This window comes from Triticum dicoccoides, chromosome 5A (assembly GCF_002162155.2).
Source record: "Triticum dicoccoides isolate Atlit2015 ecotype Zavitan chromosome 5A, WEW_v2.0, whole genome shotgun sequence".
NCBI lineage: Eukaryota > Viridiplantae > Streptophyta > Magnoliopsida > Poales > Poaceae > Triticum > Triticum dicoccoides.
In genome coordinates, this window is record NC_041388.1 from 390051770 (window position 1) to 390065461 (window position 13692).

General features: G+C 46.9%; 2 long non-coding RNA genes across 2 annotated transcripts; both read right to left on the reverse strand.

Moving 5' to 3' along the window:
• Positions 1–10176: 10176 nt before the first annotated feature.
• LOC119301729 lies at positions 10177–12089 on the reverse strand. The gene is made up of 2 exons (XR_005147164.1): positions 11160–12089; positions 10177–10420 (listed from the first exon to the last, which is right to left on the reverse strand). It is a non-coding gene; the product is annotated as an uncharacterized LOC119301729 (long non-coding RNA).
• Positions 12090–12093: 4 nt separating this feature from the next.
• LOC119301728 lies at positions 12094–13419 on the reverse strand. The gene is made up of 3 exons (XR_005147163.1): positions 12421–13419; positions 12247–12332; positions 12094–12138 (listed from the first exon to the last, which is right to left on the reverse strand). It is a non-coding gene; the product is annotated as an uncharacterized LOC119301728 (long non-coding RNA).
• Positions 13420–13692: the final 273 nt, after the last annotated feature.

Sequence of the window (13692 nt, forward strand, 5' to 3'; positions counted from 1 at the left end):
GTCGAGCACTACTTTGAAGAAGTTCTTGAAGGTGCTCGTTCGATAGAGGCTCAGTGCTTGAAGAGTATTATGTTTGAGTGACATGTATTCCCATTGTAAAAACAATGTTTTATTGAGTTTATCAAGCCTGTATTTATACTTTTGCCCGAAAGTATTATGATGCCTCTTGTGCGGCTGTTTATGTATATATGTATATAACCTGAAAGATGGCAGTCGTCGGCTTCAGCCCCCATGCATATAATGCGGGGGTGTTCGCAGAAGACGCATGTTCACACTTGATCCAATGTCTTGGTCCATTAAGGAGGTGATAGCGCAGCGAACTAGGCAACCGGACTATAACGCTTTAACACTTTCACTTAGCCAGAGGAGTTTGACAGTGGGGCTACGATATAGCCCCTGGTGGCTCCGCACTCATCCGAATTCGGGGTGCATACATGCCTGGTCGGGAAATGACCCTTCATTAAGGCAGAGGAATCCTGAAGATTCCACTAGGTCATCGAGTGGTTGACCAGTCTCGCGCTATATCATGACAGTCAGTTTTCGACTTTCTCTGAGGTGCTAGTCCGGATGAACCAGGGCACAATCGCAGTAGTTCTCCTGGTTCCGCCTTAGCCGACAGAGCGGAACGTAAGGTAGCAAAACATAGGAGCCGGGCAAACCCAACATTTGACCAAAGACATGATTCGGAGCTGATGCATATAAGGCCAAACTCGCGACGCTGAACACTCCCTAAGGTATTAGGTCTTTGTGGTGGAAACCAGGCTTAAGCAGTGCCCTTTGTAATAAGCCCCTGGTGTCCAGGTACGTGCAATATTATGACGTGGCCACATGCCAATACGTCAGCATCCTTCTCAACTGTACTGAGAATCCAGGGGATGTGTATCAACAAGAGACAGTAAAAAAGGTTTACGCAGGGTATTAATCTAAAAAGAATCCATGGAACGGGTCCCTGCTGCACGTCTGCGCCTGTGTCTCCGTTCTGCCGTATCCTGGACGGGTGTAGCACGATGGTCATCTATAAAAGAGGGGAACTTAGTTGAAAAGTTGTCGTGCAAAAAGGTAGGTTATACTAAAGAAACCATGTACAATTCAAGATGAGTAAAGTTGAGCCTAATTGCCAGTTGTTTGTGCGCGTGGAGCCCCTTGTATTGTAATAGGGGTATGGCCATCAAACCTATATCAATTACATATAGCTGCGTTGGACTCGTCTAACCGCGTCCGTGGTCTTAATGACCTGTCAAATGCTTTAGTTGGTGAGGCCGTTTAGTATGCGGCTGCCAAGGCAGCCACACTGTCTTCAGCGCGCAAGGAGCGCTCAATATTTCCATTTACTATAATGATGCCGCGTGGACCGGGCATCTTAAGCATGAGAGAAGCGTAATGCGGTATTGCGTTAAAGCGAGCGAAAGCTCCACGTCCGAGTAGTGCTTGATAGCAACTTTGGAACGGAGCGATGTGGAAGGTTAACTTTTCGCCGCGGAAGTTATCGGGAAGGCCGAATATAACCTCTAGTAGCAGGGAGCCCGTGCAATGGGCTTCTGGGCTTGGCGTTACTCCTTTAAAGGTAGTATTGCTATGGCCAATTTTTGTTGGGTCTATCCCCATGTTGCGGACTGTGTCCTGATATATCAGGTTTAAACTGCTGCCGCCGTCCATCAGGACTCGTGTGAAGTGGTATCCGTCAATTATTGGGTCTAATACCAAGGCAGCCTATCCTGCACGCCGGATACTTGCCGAGTAGTCCCAATGGTCAAAGGTGATCGGTTGGGACGACCAGTGGCAGAACTCCGCGGTGATAGGCCCTGGGGCATGTGTCTCTAGGAGTGCCGCTTTGTTTCTCCCCTTTATCACGTGTAACATGTTGACTGTTTTGACTTCTGGTGGGAATTTCTTCTATTCCCCAGTGCTTTGATTGCGAGGCTCGTCCTCGTCTTCGCTTGGTGTATCCTGCCCCTTATGTTCGGCGTTGAGCTTGCCGGACTGCTTGAAAACCCAACATTCTCTATGGGTATGATTTGCAGGCTTTATCGGGGGTGCTGTGGATCTGACATATGTTATCCAGAATCTTGTTTAGGCTGGACAGTTCGTCTCTGTTGCCTTTGGAGGGCGGCTTTTGTTGACCTGGCCGAGAGCTTCTAAATCTGGTGTTTAGCGTTATGCTCTTCGGGCTGTCTTCTTTATTCCGGCGCTTGTTTTTGCTGCGTCGTGATTTCCTCTTTCCGTCCCTGACTTCAGATGTACTTGGGTCGCTGGTGCTGCGTCGGGCTAACCAGCTGTCCTCGCCCGCGCAATAGCGGGTCATGAGGCTTGTTAATGCTGCCATTGTTCTCGGCTTTTCTTGGTCGAGGTGTCTGGCAAGCCATTCGTCTCGAACGCTGTGCTTGAAAGCTGCTAAGGCTTCTGCGTCCGGACATTCGACTATTTGGTTCTTTTTAGTGAGGAACCTGTTCCAAAGCTTTCGGGCTGACTCTCCGGGCTATTGAGTTATATGACTTAAATTGTCTGCATCTGGTGGTCGGACATGGGTCCCTTGAAAATTTTCCCGAAAAGCCTCTTCGAGCTCTTCCCAGCTTCCAATGGAGTTTTCGAGGAGGCTTTTAAGCCAGTGCCGAGCTGGCCCTTTGAGCTTGAGGGGTAAGTACTTGATGGCATGGAGATCGTCTCCTCGATCCATGTGGATATGGAGGATGTAGTCCTCAATCCAGACCCCAGGGTCTGTCGTTTCGTCGTACGCCTCTATGTTTACGGGTTTGAATCCCTCTGGAAATTCATGGTCCAGCACCTCATCGGTGAAACATAGGGGGTGTGCGGCACCCCTGTATTTGGGTGTACCGTGGTGTTCGGATGTTTGTTGTGTTGCATTGCATGCTGGAGCGCGCTTGCGTGGCCCGTATATGGATCTGGTTGCGTCGTCCTTTTGATCCGAGCCCTCGCGTGGATCGCGTACTGGCTTATGTGCGGCATCATTTGCCGCTCTATGTTGGTCACGGGGTCGTCTATCCGACCAGATGGCCATTTTGTTTTTTAATTGCGGGGGATCTAAGGCCTCCTCATCGAATTCAGGTAGAAACTTTCGCTTCGGGTAGCTCTTGGTGTGGCGATTACCACCGTACTTCGCTGTAGTGTTGAGTACTTCACTCCATCTGATTCTGAGTGTGTCTTGTGCAGCCCTGAGCCTTTGCTTCTGCTTTTTCAGACTCCTCGCAGTGGCAACAAGCCTTTGATGGGCATTCTGTTGCTCCGGGTGCCTGTCCGGTGTGATGTCGTCCAGACTGTTATCTTCGATGGAGTCGGGTTGTTCGGTTTGATTCTTCGTGTTGCCGTGGTCGGACGATGGTTCACCCTGCTCTAACGCTGGGTCTATATGATCGCTGTTTCTGCCGAGGCGGGATTTGGAGCGGCGCTTACGCCGCCGCTTTAACTGCTTCTCGAGGGAACATCCCTTCGCTGCGTCCTTCCGTTCCTCGTCGTCATTTTCTTTGGGTGTGTCCACCATGTATACGTCATATGATGAAGTGGGCGTCCAGTGTCCTGTGGGCAGTGGTTCCTGTTCGTCTCCTGCATCGTTGTCCATACCGTCGATGTCTTCGGAGTCGAAGTCGAGCATGTCGGTCAAATCATCGACAGTGGCTACTAAGTGGGTGGTGGGTGGGCGGCGAATTTCTTCGTCATCTGCATCCCAATCCTACCGAACATAGTTTGGCCAGGACACTCATGACAGGGAGAGAGACCTTAATGAGCTCAGTATGTCGCCGAAGGGCGAGTGCTGAAAGATATCCGCGGAGGTAAACTCCATGATCGGCGCCCAGTCGGATTCAATAGGCACGGGCGAGGCAGTTCGGAGTCCGTGGCCGGGGAAGGATCCGACAATTTGGCATCACGGCTCTCGTGAAGGGTAAGGTCGATACTCGGCTCAATCGCCACTGAGGATACGGCCTCCATGGCGGGGTCTATCCACCCGTCCATGGATGGCGCAACTGGCTCCGAATTGAGGGTTGGAGCGGTTGCCGGTGCGATCTCCTGAACACTGTCCGATGGCAGAGCTAAATCATGCTCATCGTGACCGTGTGGCGCACTAGGCAGGGGCTCGAATCCGTCGAAGATCAAGTCTCCGCGGATATCGGCCGTGTAGTTTAAGCTTCCAAACCTGACCTGGTGGCCAGGGGCGTAACTCACGATCTGCTCCAGATGGCCAAGCGAATTGGCCGGTAGTGCGAAGCCGCCAAATGCAAAGATCTGTCCGAGGAGAAAAATCTCACCCTGGACTGCATTGCTATCGATGATTGAAGGATTCATCAAACCTAATGATGACAACACAGAGGAACTCTCAATGAAAGCACCAATGTCGGTGTCAAAACCGGCGGATCTCGAGTAGGGGGTCCCGAACTGTGCGTCTAAGGCAGATGGTAACAGGAGGCAGGGGACACGATGTTTTACCCAGGTTCGGGCCCTCTTGATGGAGGTAAAACCCTATGTCCTGCTTGATTATTCTTGATAATATGAGTAGTACAAGAGTTGATCTACCACGAGATCGGAGAGGCTAAACCCTAGAAGCTAGCCTATGGTATGACTGTATGTTGTCCTACGGACTAAAACCCTCTAGTTTATATAGACACCAGAGGAGGCTAGGGTTACACAAGGTCGGTTACAAAGGAGGAGGTATGCATATCCGTATTGCCTAGCTTGCCTTCCACTCCAAGTAGAGTCCCATCCGGACACAGGACGAAGTCTTCAATCTCGTATCTTCATAGTCCAACAGTCCGGCCAAAGGATATAGTCCGGCTGTCCGGAGACCCCCTAATCCAGGACTCCCTCAGTTTCCTTCCTATCCGTCAGATATAAATCGGACGACCTATATTGCAGGATGGCATGCACAACATCATGACCAACTCTATTTTTTTATAAGAGTAGAGTAGATAAGAGTAGAGTAGAGATAGATAGAGAAATGCAACACAGTAGTACTTGGGTTGACGACATATCATACTAATTAACTGGATTCTGGATGCATCTGTGACCCAGCTCTACATGATCAATAGTGCCAAGGTGATCTTTCTGAAGCCGAGGCCTCAATCGAGGCCATTCAAGGGCTCCGACAACGTCTACCTTACATGTGAGACGATCCTCCAGGGAGCCCTTCCACTTCTGATGTCTCTCCTGCAAGGTCACTTAATTAATTAGGAGTACTTAAGTAGCACTAATTTGTTGCTGCCTAATTTTCCTGTCGGAGTTAAACAAATCTTTAGTAGCACCCTATGCCGAATCATGTACGTGTGTATGTGTGTCTATGGAGGTGAATCATGTGGTGGAGCAGGGAGGGAATCTTGGTAGTGTCATGACATAATCGTGCTATTGTTTTGCATGTCAATTTATTGCCATTGGTTCAATGAGGCAATGTTTTGTGTATTGTCCATCATGAATTTGATGCTACTGTTAGATTAATATGCTAATGTCTTTCTATCCTTTCTCACTAAGCTATTGAAGGTTTCACCTTGTTCCTACTTGTGCAAATAGGGATCTTGTTGTGCCAATCATATATTTTAGTGGAACTACACAAGACAATACAATGAACTGTATCCCAACCAGTGCTTTAACTCTGCTGGAAGCTCTTGAAAATCTTTCGATATAATCTCACCATTGGTAAACAAGAGTGATTCCAACCATACATTTGAAGTGCACAAAAATATATACTATTGAGTGATTCCAGTGAGTGATTTATCATCTCTTCTAGGACTGCAGGAATAAGCTTTTTTGCTCAGGTTGGTACCGGCCTAAGGCCTTCATCCATATTAGTTTGTTGTCATCTCTATTTGTATCGTGCTACTGTCATGAGAAACTCCTTTATCTTTGCACGTTAAAGTTTTGCAACCTATGATACATGGCAATGCTTTGAGTGTTGAGCTAATTGGCACTGATTAAATAAACTAATACCTCTCTTTAAGCAAGATTACTATGTTGCTAACTTTACCCATTAAGATAATGAGGGTGCTTCTATTTGTTAGTGTGTGTTTCATCAACTAGTCCCACTATTACAGTAATCTCACTCTCTCAATATATGTGCCAACAGGGATGCTCGATTTTGGTGGAACTGCACAAAAACTTTGGGTGCTTCATTGCCTCGACTGCTTCCTTCCTTTCCCGTTAGTCACTTATCTCTGCATGCTTCCTTCCTTTCCTGCCAGTCGCTTCTCTTATCTCGGCTTCCATTCAAAGGAAATAGTAATTGATATGCTACCTCACACAGGTTGGTACCAATATTTATCCTGATTATTGTGCTTGTCATATGTATTGGTAATTTGGTATTGTGCTACTATTTGCCGATTTCATAAAGGACTAACTTGGAGCCTGAACTCGTAGGAAAATCATTACATTGGGCGATTTCAGTAGAACTACACAAAAAGATTAAATGGACATATACTTATGCTTCTGCTATGTACTCCAAAGTTCACTCAGACAAGCATCGATGTTGACAAGAAGAAGTGCCTATATTCATTCGAGTAACAACCGACGTCAACCAGTTGTCAAACTCCAAGTATTAGGAGGGTGAACGGCATAAATATTGCTTGGCACATAGCCTAGAAAAAAGCAGTTCAGTGTTTGGTCCGAACTTGTGCCTTTTGGTTATCGACACATATGGTAGAGAACTGTATGTCATGGAGTCTAAATATTCCAGACAAGTTGGTTGACGCATATATTCATCTGGCACTTAATCAATTTGCACGCCAGGGATTCTCCATTTCAATTAACTACAAAAAAAATGGGTGGTTCATTTTATCAACCGCCTCTTTTCTTGTCTGCAATGTATAATTTTGGCGACCTAGAGGACCAAGATGATCCATTAAACTAGTTGGATGAAAGTAGTGGCCAAGTTGCTCAAACCTCCCTCGGCACGAGGCCACTATTTCGAGGATAAACCTACAAGCAAAGTTCAGATTGTCTGTGCTGCCTCTTATGTACTCGAAAGTTTACTCGTACAAGAATTAATTTTAGCGAGAAGTACCTCCGACTGAACACCATTTACCAGTCTGTACCCTATATAATTAAAGTTTGTCCATGGATGATACTGGTTGTGATCTCAATCATTTGGATGCATAAATTAACATACTTAAGATGTGTATATCTGAATCTTTTTGTGAATTATATTTGAATATTGTCTTGTGATCTATCAATCATTTGGATGCATAGACATGCTACACTTGTGTAAATATGAATCTTTTGAGTTGTTGATTGTGAATGTTGGCTATGAATATGAACGTGGCCTATGAACCTGAGTTTGATATGAATGTTTACCTTTTCTGTTGCACTTGTGTGTGAACTTGTTAGTACGTCTACTATGGGATTTGTGACGTGCGGGTGTCAATGGCACACCTTCCCGAGAAGAATTGTACCTGCTTGTTAGGGTAGCAACGACGCATCAGGTTTTTTTAATCTTTTTGCTCTGTCTTCCCCCCTCCCCCGCTCAACCCCTATCGTAATGTTTTCGGCCTCAAAACAAACATAGTACTGCATTGTTTTTGGGGCTTGATGAAAAATCGAGTGATGCTTTCTGTAGGTTGGCCTGCCCAGCAAATGGGTTGCTGGTCCACCACGAGCTGGGAGGCTAAAAATACAAGTTGTATGGTGCAGAGGCAAGTAAAAAACGCCATCGAGATCCATCCACTGGAAAAAATCACGTCTGATGTGTTTCTTTAGTCACGCCGCCGACCCCCTCTTTAACCTAGTTCGCTCTATTCCCCAACCGGCAGCACAGGATGGAAGTTTATTTCCCCCTCACGCCTGCTGGGGGTTGAAGAAGTGCGACATTGAATCCAACACCGGTGATAGCTGCTTGTCCAAGTGATTTTCAGATAAGAAACTGCATGTTTCAGAGGTAGAGCATTTAAATCAATACGCACTTTTCAAACATGGATAATAGAATGTTGGAAATTTTATTCATGGTAAAAAAAATGGAACTATCAACAAGTTAACATCATGCTGATCAACATTCATGTATAGCACATCTTTATATGATGCAAAGTCAAAAAGATATGCTATTTTCAAAATAACAAGACATTGTTGCGTGTGTGAAAAACTAGGTAAACTAGGGACGAAATTTTGGCAAGTGTTATATATTTTTCAACTGCACCAGTTGGAATCGAACCGGGCAGTACAACTTTGGGGTGAGAGGGTTGCAACCACCGGGCTAGTGCGGTATGTTCGAAAGAGTGAAGGCGTCTTCCTCGGCTCCTGTTCTTTCCCGTCCGTGTGCGCTCGCCGTGGCGCCGCCGTTTGCCGTTCTCAACATGCTCAATAAATGAGAGGAATCCGGAGAGGTATGTACGCCAAGAGACTGACAGTGGGGACCCACCAGGTCCAAGCCGTATACAAGCAAGTGCCCCATTGAAAAAAAGCTTCCTCCTAATTGTATACCGACGTTGGGGCCCACGGGTTTATCAAGCTTAGTCAATAAATGAAATAAATTTCCAACAATGATTGTCATCGGGGAGATTTTTTCAGGGGCATCGAAGATCTTTTTTTTGTTGTTGTTGCAGGAAAGGGTATCGGGATCTAGCTGGTATCATTTTTTTTCATAGGGCGAACAAGTATCAGGTAGGCCTAGGTTTTGTTTTTTAACATGCGTAGCCCACGACATACGAAGACAGTGGTTTCAACTTATTTTTGGAGGTCCATCATGTATGTACCAGCCTACGAGACTCCCAACGTAAGTTTTACTTTTTCTTAAAGATCGACATCCCAATGTATTTTTTAATAAAACACATATCTCTGTTCTATTTATCTATAAATATAAGAATAATAATGTTGTGTCCAATTTATGTTTTCCCTTCTAACCACATTATATATATTTATATTATTACTATTATCATATATTTAATATATATATATATATATATATATATATTATAAAAACATCCCACGTGTTATTAACTTACAAAAATAAATGTTTAATAGAAGTTGGCAAGGAAAATCCTGATTGTTTTTGACTCACAAGGAAGAAAATCCTGGTGATTGCGTACAAACGCTTGCGAAGATTTTAAGGACCAATGTAATAATAACACGCTCATTTTTGTTTTGAGCAATAACTCGCTAATTTGTTAATTTTATATAAAAAATGTGTCGCTCCGGTTTATTTTTTGATATTTATTGCTCTTTCTAACCTAACATTATATATAGAACGAGCCCGGCAAATTCATGTATTTCAATAAAGTGAAAATGGGCTGGGATTTCCTAGAAAATATTAAATGGGCCGCATTGATGCAACATTATTTGTTCACCCAGCCCAACAAATGGATTGTAAATTCTAGAAACCATGGGTGAAATATATGCCACATTTTTGCAGGCTGACATGTGGGCCAATAGGTCGAAGCCTATGCAAGGCGTTGTCAACTTGGTAAACAAATGATTATGACATCCACAGCCATTGGATTTACATCCAATGGCCGGCATGGACCTTCAATCTTCCGTCTTCTTCCTCCAGCGTCGCCGGGACCGCCTGCTCCAGCCTTCGCCGGCTAGCGGCTCTGCTTAGCACGCATCACTGCGAAGCACTACCCCACTGCCGGTCAGGCTATCCCTCCACCCCTCCACACCTCCTGTTATTCTCCACTGAATGCAGCCCCACGCTGCACCAGAACCAGTTATAACCCTTGTACACCTCTCAATCTGCGACTCCACTACCGCGTCTTCCCATCTCCGGGTCGTTCCCGTCCGGGGCCTCGCCGTCGTCCACCGCCTCGCTGCGCTTGTCACGGCGTGGTCAACGAACGAGAGTCATTGGAAGAGGACTGTACGTGGAGAGCTTGACGGCTGGGACCCATGAGGTCCATGGTCGCACGCAAGGAAACTTCCTCCTTATTAAGCTGAAAAATGTTTCCTACCCCTGACAGCTAGGACCCACCAGTTGTATCTTCGCACGGAAGGAAGTGCCTCCTTGTTATGCAAAAAAAACAATTCCTCCCGATGACAGCTAGGACCCTACAGATTTGGTGGCTGGCTTGTGGGCCTACTAAGCTGACGTGTACGCAGGGCTTTGTCAACTTAATGAACAAATTATTCTAGTAGTTGGACCATTGGATGTTAATCTAACAGTCTGTGTGGCACCCCGGCTCAGAGAAACCAGAATGCCCCGTATTCCTGCCCAGAGATCGAGGAGAAGTCTCTGGAATATGACACTGCTTGACATAGAACAAATCAGCTCTTATTACAAGGATAATAATACAAGGGTATGATATTACAAAGAAGCACATCAGCACGGCGGCACTACGCCTGCAATACTACACTTGCTCTATGCTAGCAGCAGAACAACTCGTAGCAGCGGAACAACGACGAAGGTAGTGAACTCCACTCCTCAGGGACTCTGGCTGGGACACGATCTAGCTCGCACACACGGCAACCTTGACAAGAAATCAAGCAATCATGGAATCACCTGCAATCAGGCATGACACGCCAGGTCAGTACATGGAATGTACTTGCAAGCTCACAACAACCATAAACATCAAGGCAAGACGATAACATAGCATTTAACAGGTTAATTAAATTAACAACTATTATTATGTAGCAACTACTAAGCATGGTATGAAACTAATACAATACTGATGAATTACCATCTCATATCTCCATAACCATATCACTCTTGGCTAACCGGCCAAGCAATATACCATCTCGATCACCTCGTGATCCAAACCAAACGGTGATCATTCTGGCGATCACTACCACGACCAACACTTGGTCTCAAACGTCATCATCAACATCTTGCCAATCTGTATGGCTCAAAATATCCACATATAAATCACCTATAAGTCATTCCGTCGTGTGATTGTTGATCGAACGGTGTGACCTAGTACGAACCCATGCCCATGATCGAGGACGTGGCTATCGATAGATTTAAATACACTGTGCAGAGGTAGCGCACTGTACCCACACCACGGAACCCATGGCCTCGCTCTCCCATTCGGGTGGACCAACGGCGTTCCGACAAAACTGATCTACTGCCATGACACTCTCCCGGCCACTCCGACTCACTCCCCACTGGGCTAGTCCTGGGATGGCCCCGTGTCTACCAAAGACACAACGGCCACCGTCGTGGCCAAAACAATAAACGGTCCCACACAGGGACAACCCGGATACAACAACAACAACGGGCACACAAGGTTATGTCTACTTACCGGGCCAGGGTACCGCATTCCCATAACCTTCCGTAGTTGGAGGCACCGGCGAGAGGCACGGCAATAGACCGCATTAGGGCCTTCCCATAAAGGCAAATGTGGTTGCACTGGAGAAAGCCCAGTTCGGTGGCACCTGACCAACTTAATGACTGAATTTATCCACCAAAGTATAACTGCGATGACTGATACTTCGATATCAACTATCAAACTATAATCCAAGTCATAGCAAAATCCAACAAATAATCCAAGCCTAATATTATCACCTCAAAAATACTCCAAGGGTAGCACATCACTACTGTCATGATGAATCCGAAAACAATAATCCTACTACTCCAATAACAAGAATAAAGCTATTCGACTAAGATCCACATGTAAACATCATTTTCGAAAATAATACTTCAAGCAACAGAGAATCAACTAGCATCATGAAAATAATCATACTAACCACTAATAATCCAAAGGCAGCATGATATCCAAAGTAATACTCCAAAATATAATAATAGATACCATCATGGACATAATCCTAATAGCCACTAAGAATCCAAAGGCACATGTCATCCAAAGTAATACTCCAAACTAATACCAGATACCATCATGAAAATAATCCTAATAGCCACTAGGAATCCAAAGGCACATGTCATCCAAAGTAATTCTCCAAAAGAATACCAGATACCATCATGAAAATAATCCTAATAGCCACTAAGAATCCAAAGGCACATGTCGTCCACATAATCATCAAAAATATAAGCCTAATACTCCAAGCAATATGAAGATCAAATCAATACTCCGGGAAATGCCATGAACAGATCACATATAGCTAAAGCAATATTTTAAACAAGTTTAAATGAATAAACCATGTCACTGCATTTCAATCATGCAAATGGATGGCGTGGCTTGCCTGGGGTGGAAGAAATCACCGAGAAGAGGTGCGAGAAGCTCGCGGAAAGAATCGCCGGAAAAACGTTCTCTCTCGGAGGGGCTGAATAAGGGCAAGGGCAAAATGGTCATTTTCAGAATGTTTAAACATAATGAAAATGATTCCAACAGAATGGGCTCGACGAAATAAAGAAATGGGCTTTTGAATCACCTCATTTGGAGTTGGGAGTAGAAAGTTATAGCCCGACGAAGTTTAGGGACCAATCTGTAACATAACTCTACAAACAGGCCCCTGAGCTGAAAAACAGAAAACGCATTTTAGGAAATACGTCTTCAGAACGGAGAAAGTACATTTTTAGATAAAGCAGAGGCGGAATGCGCTTACTTCACGCAAAAACGTACTTTCTGAAGTACGCTTCCACCTAAACGCGCGCGGTTCCGGGGCTAGGGTCGCTGACGTGCGGGTCCCACGGGGTGGGGCCCGTCACTTATCTGCGCTGGCCGCCCGGGTTAACGCATGCAGGGGCGGGGCCGGGCCTGAGTGGCTGCCAGGTGGGGTCGGGGAAAGGAGAAGGCCCGCCTGGCCTGGCTCCTTCTTCCTCCTCGCGCGTGCCCGCCGGAGCAGAGCAGCGGCGCGGCTCCGACGACGAGCGCTGGCGTTTCCGGCCACCGTAGGCGGCGTTCTACCTACCCACGTGCTCAGGGCGACGAGGCCGGCCCGTTCCAGGACAGAACGGACCTCGAGGAGGGCGGTGTTGAGAGCAACAAGCACTCCGGCGGAGGGGGCTTCGGGTGGAGACGGGACTCGAAGCCATAGTGGCTCCGGCGAGGGGGAAAGGACCTGGGGATGGTCGCCGGAGTGGGGGCGGTCTACTGGTGGTGGTAGGAGCAAGAGAGGGGCTCGAGTTCGCTCCAATTTAGGAGGACCGAGGCGATGGCCATGGCGACAGAGGGGCGGCAAGAGAGCTTCTCGAGCTCGGATGAGAGGCTAGGGAGGGGTAGGAGAGTGAGGCGAAGAACTGGGGTCGACCAGGAGGCCTCGGGGTGGGCTTATATAGCCACAGGGCGAGGAGGCCGAGTTGTCGTCGCCCCGGACGGGTGGCCGACGCCACGGACGCGTGTGCTCGTGCCTTGGCTTGAAGGCAGGGGACGAGGGAGGCACATGGGAGACTCTCACGGGGTAGAGGCGGCCAACGGAGGCGCAGGGAGGAAGAGACGAGGAGGAAGACGACGGCCGACGCACTGTGCTCCCATGGGCGTTCAGCGGCGAGCGTCCGTGAGGGGTTTTACGGAGAGGGAAAGAGGTCCAGGAGGACGGCGACAACGCGGTAAAACTCTTGGACATGCTTACACGCGCGAAGCCGATGAGGGGAGGAACTGCCGAAGCACAGACGACCACTGGATGCGGCTACTGCACATAGAGCGCGTAAATGTGCATGTCAGCTGCGCGGTCACCACATACACTGGCATGTAGCGGGGGAGAGGGGCTGGAACGGATTGTCTAGTGCGTAGTTCATCCAGGGTAGGCCTCAACTATGGTGATAGATCAGTTAAAAAGAGTTGTGGTTAAAAGATAATCTCCCTCTGAAGTTTACTGCAGTAAACTTGGGTGAACACTGGTGATCAACAGGGATTTTACTGGCGCCAAAGAGTTTGT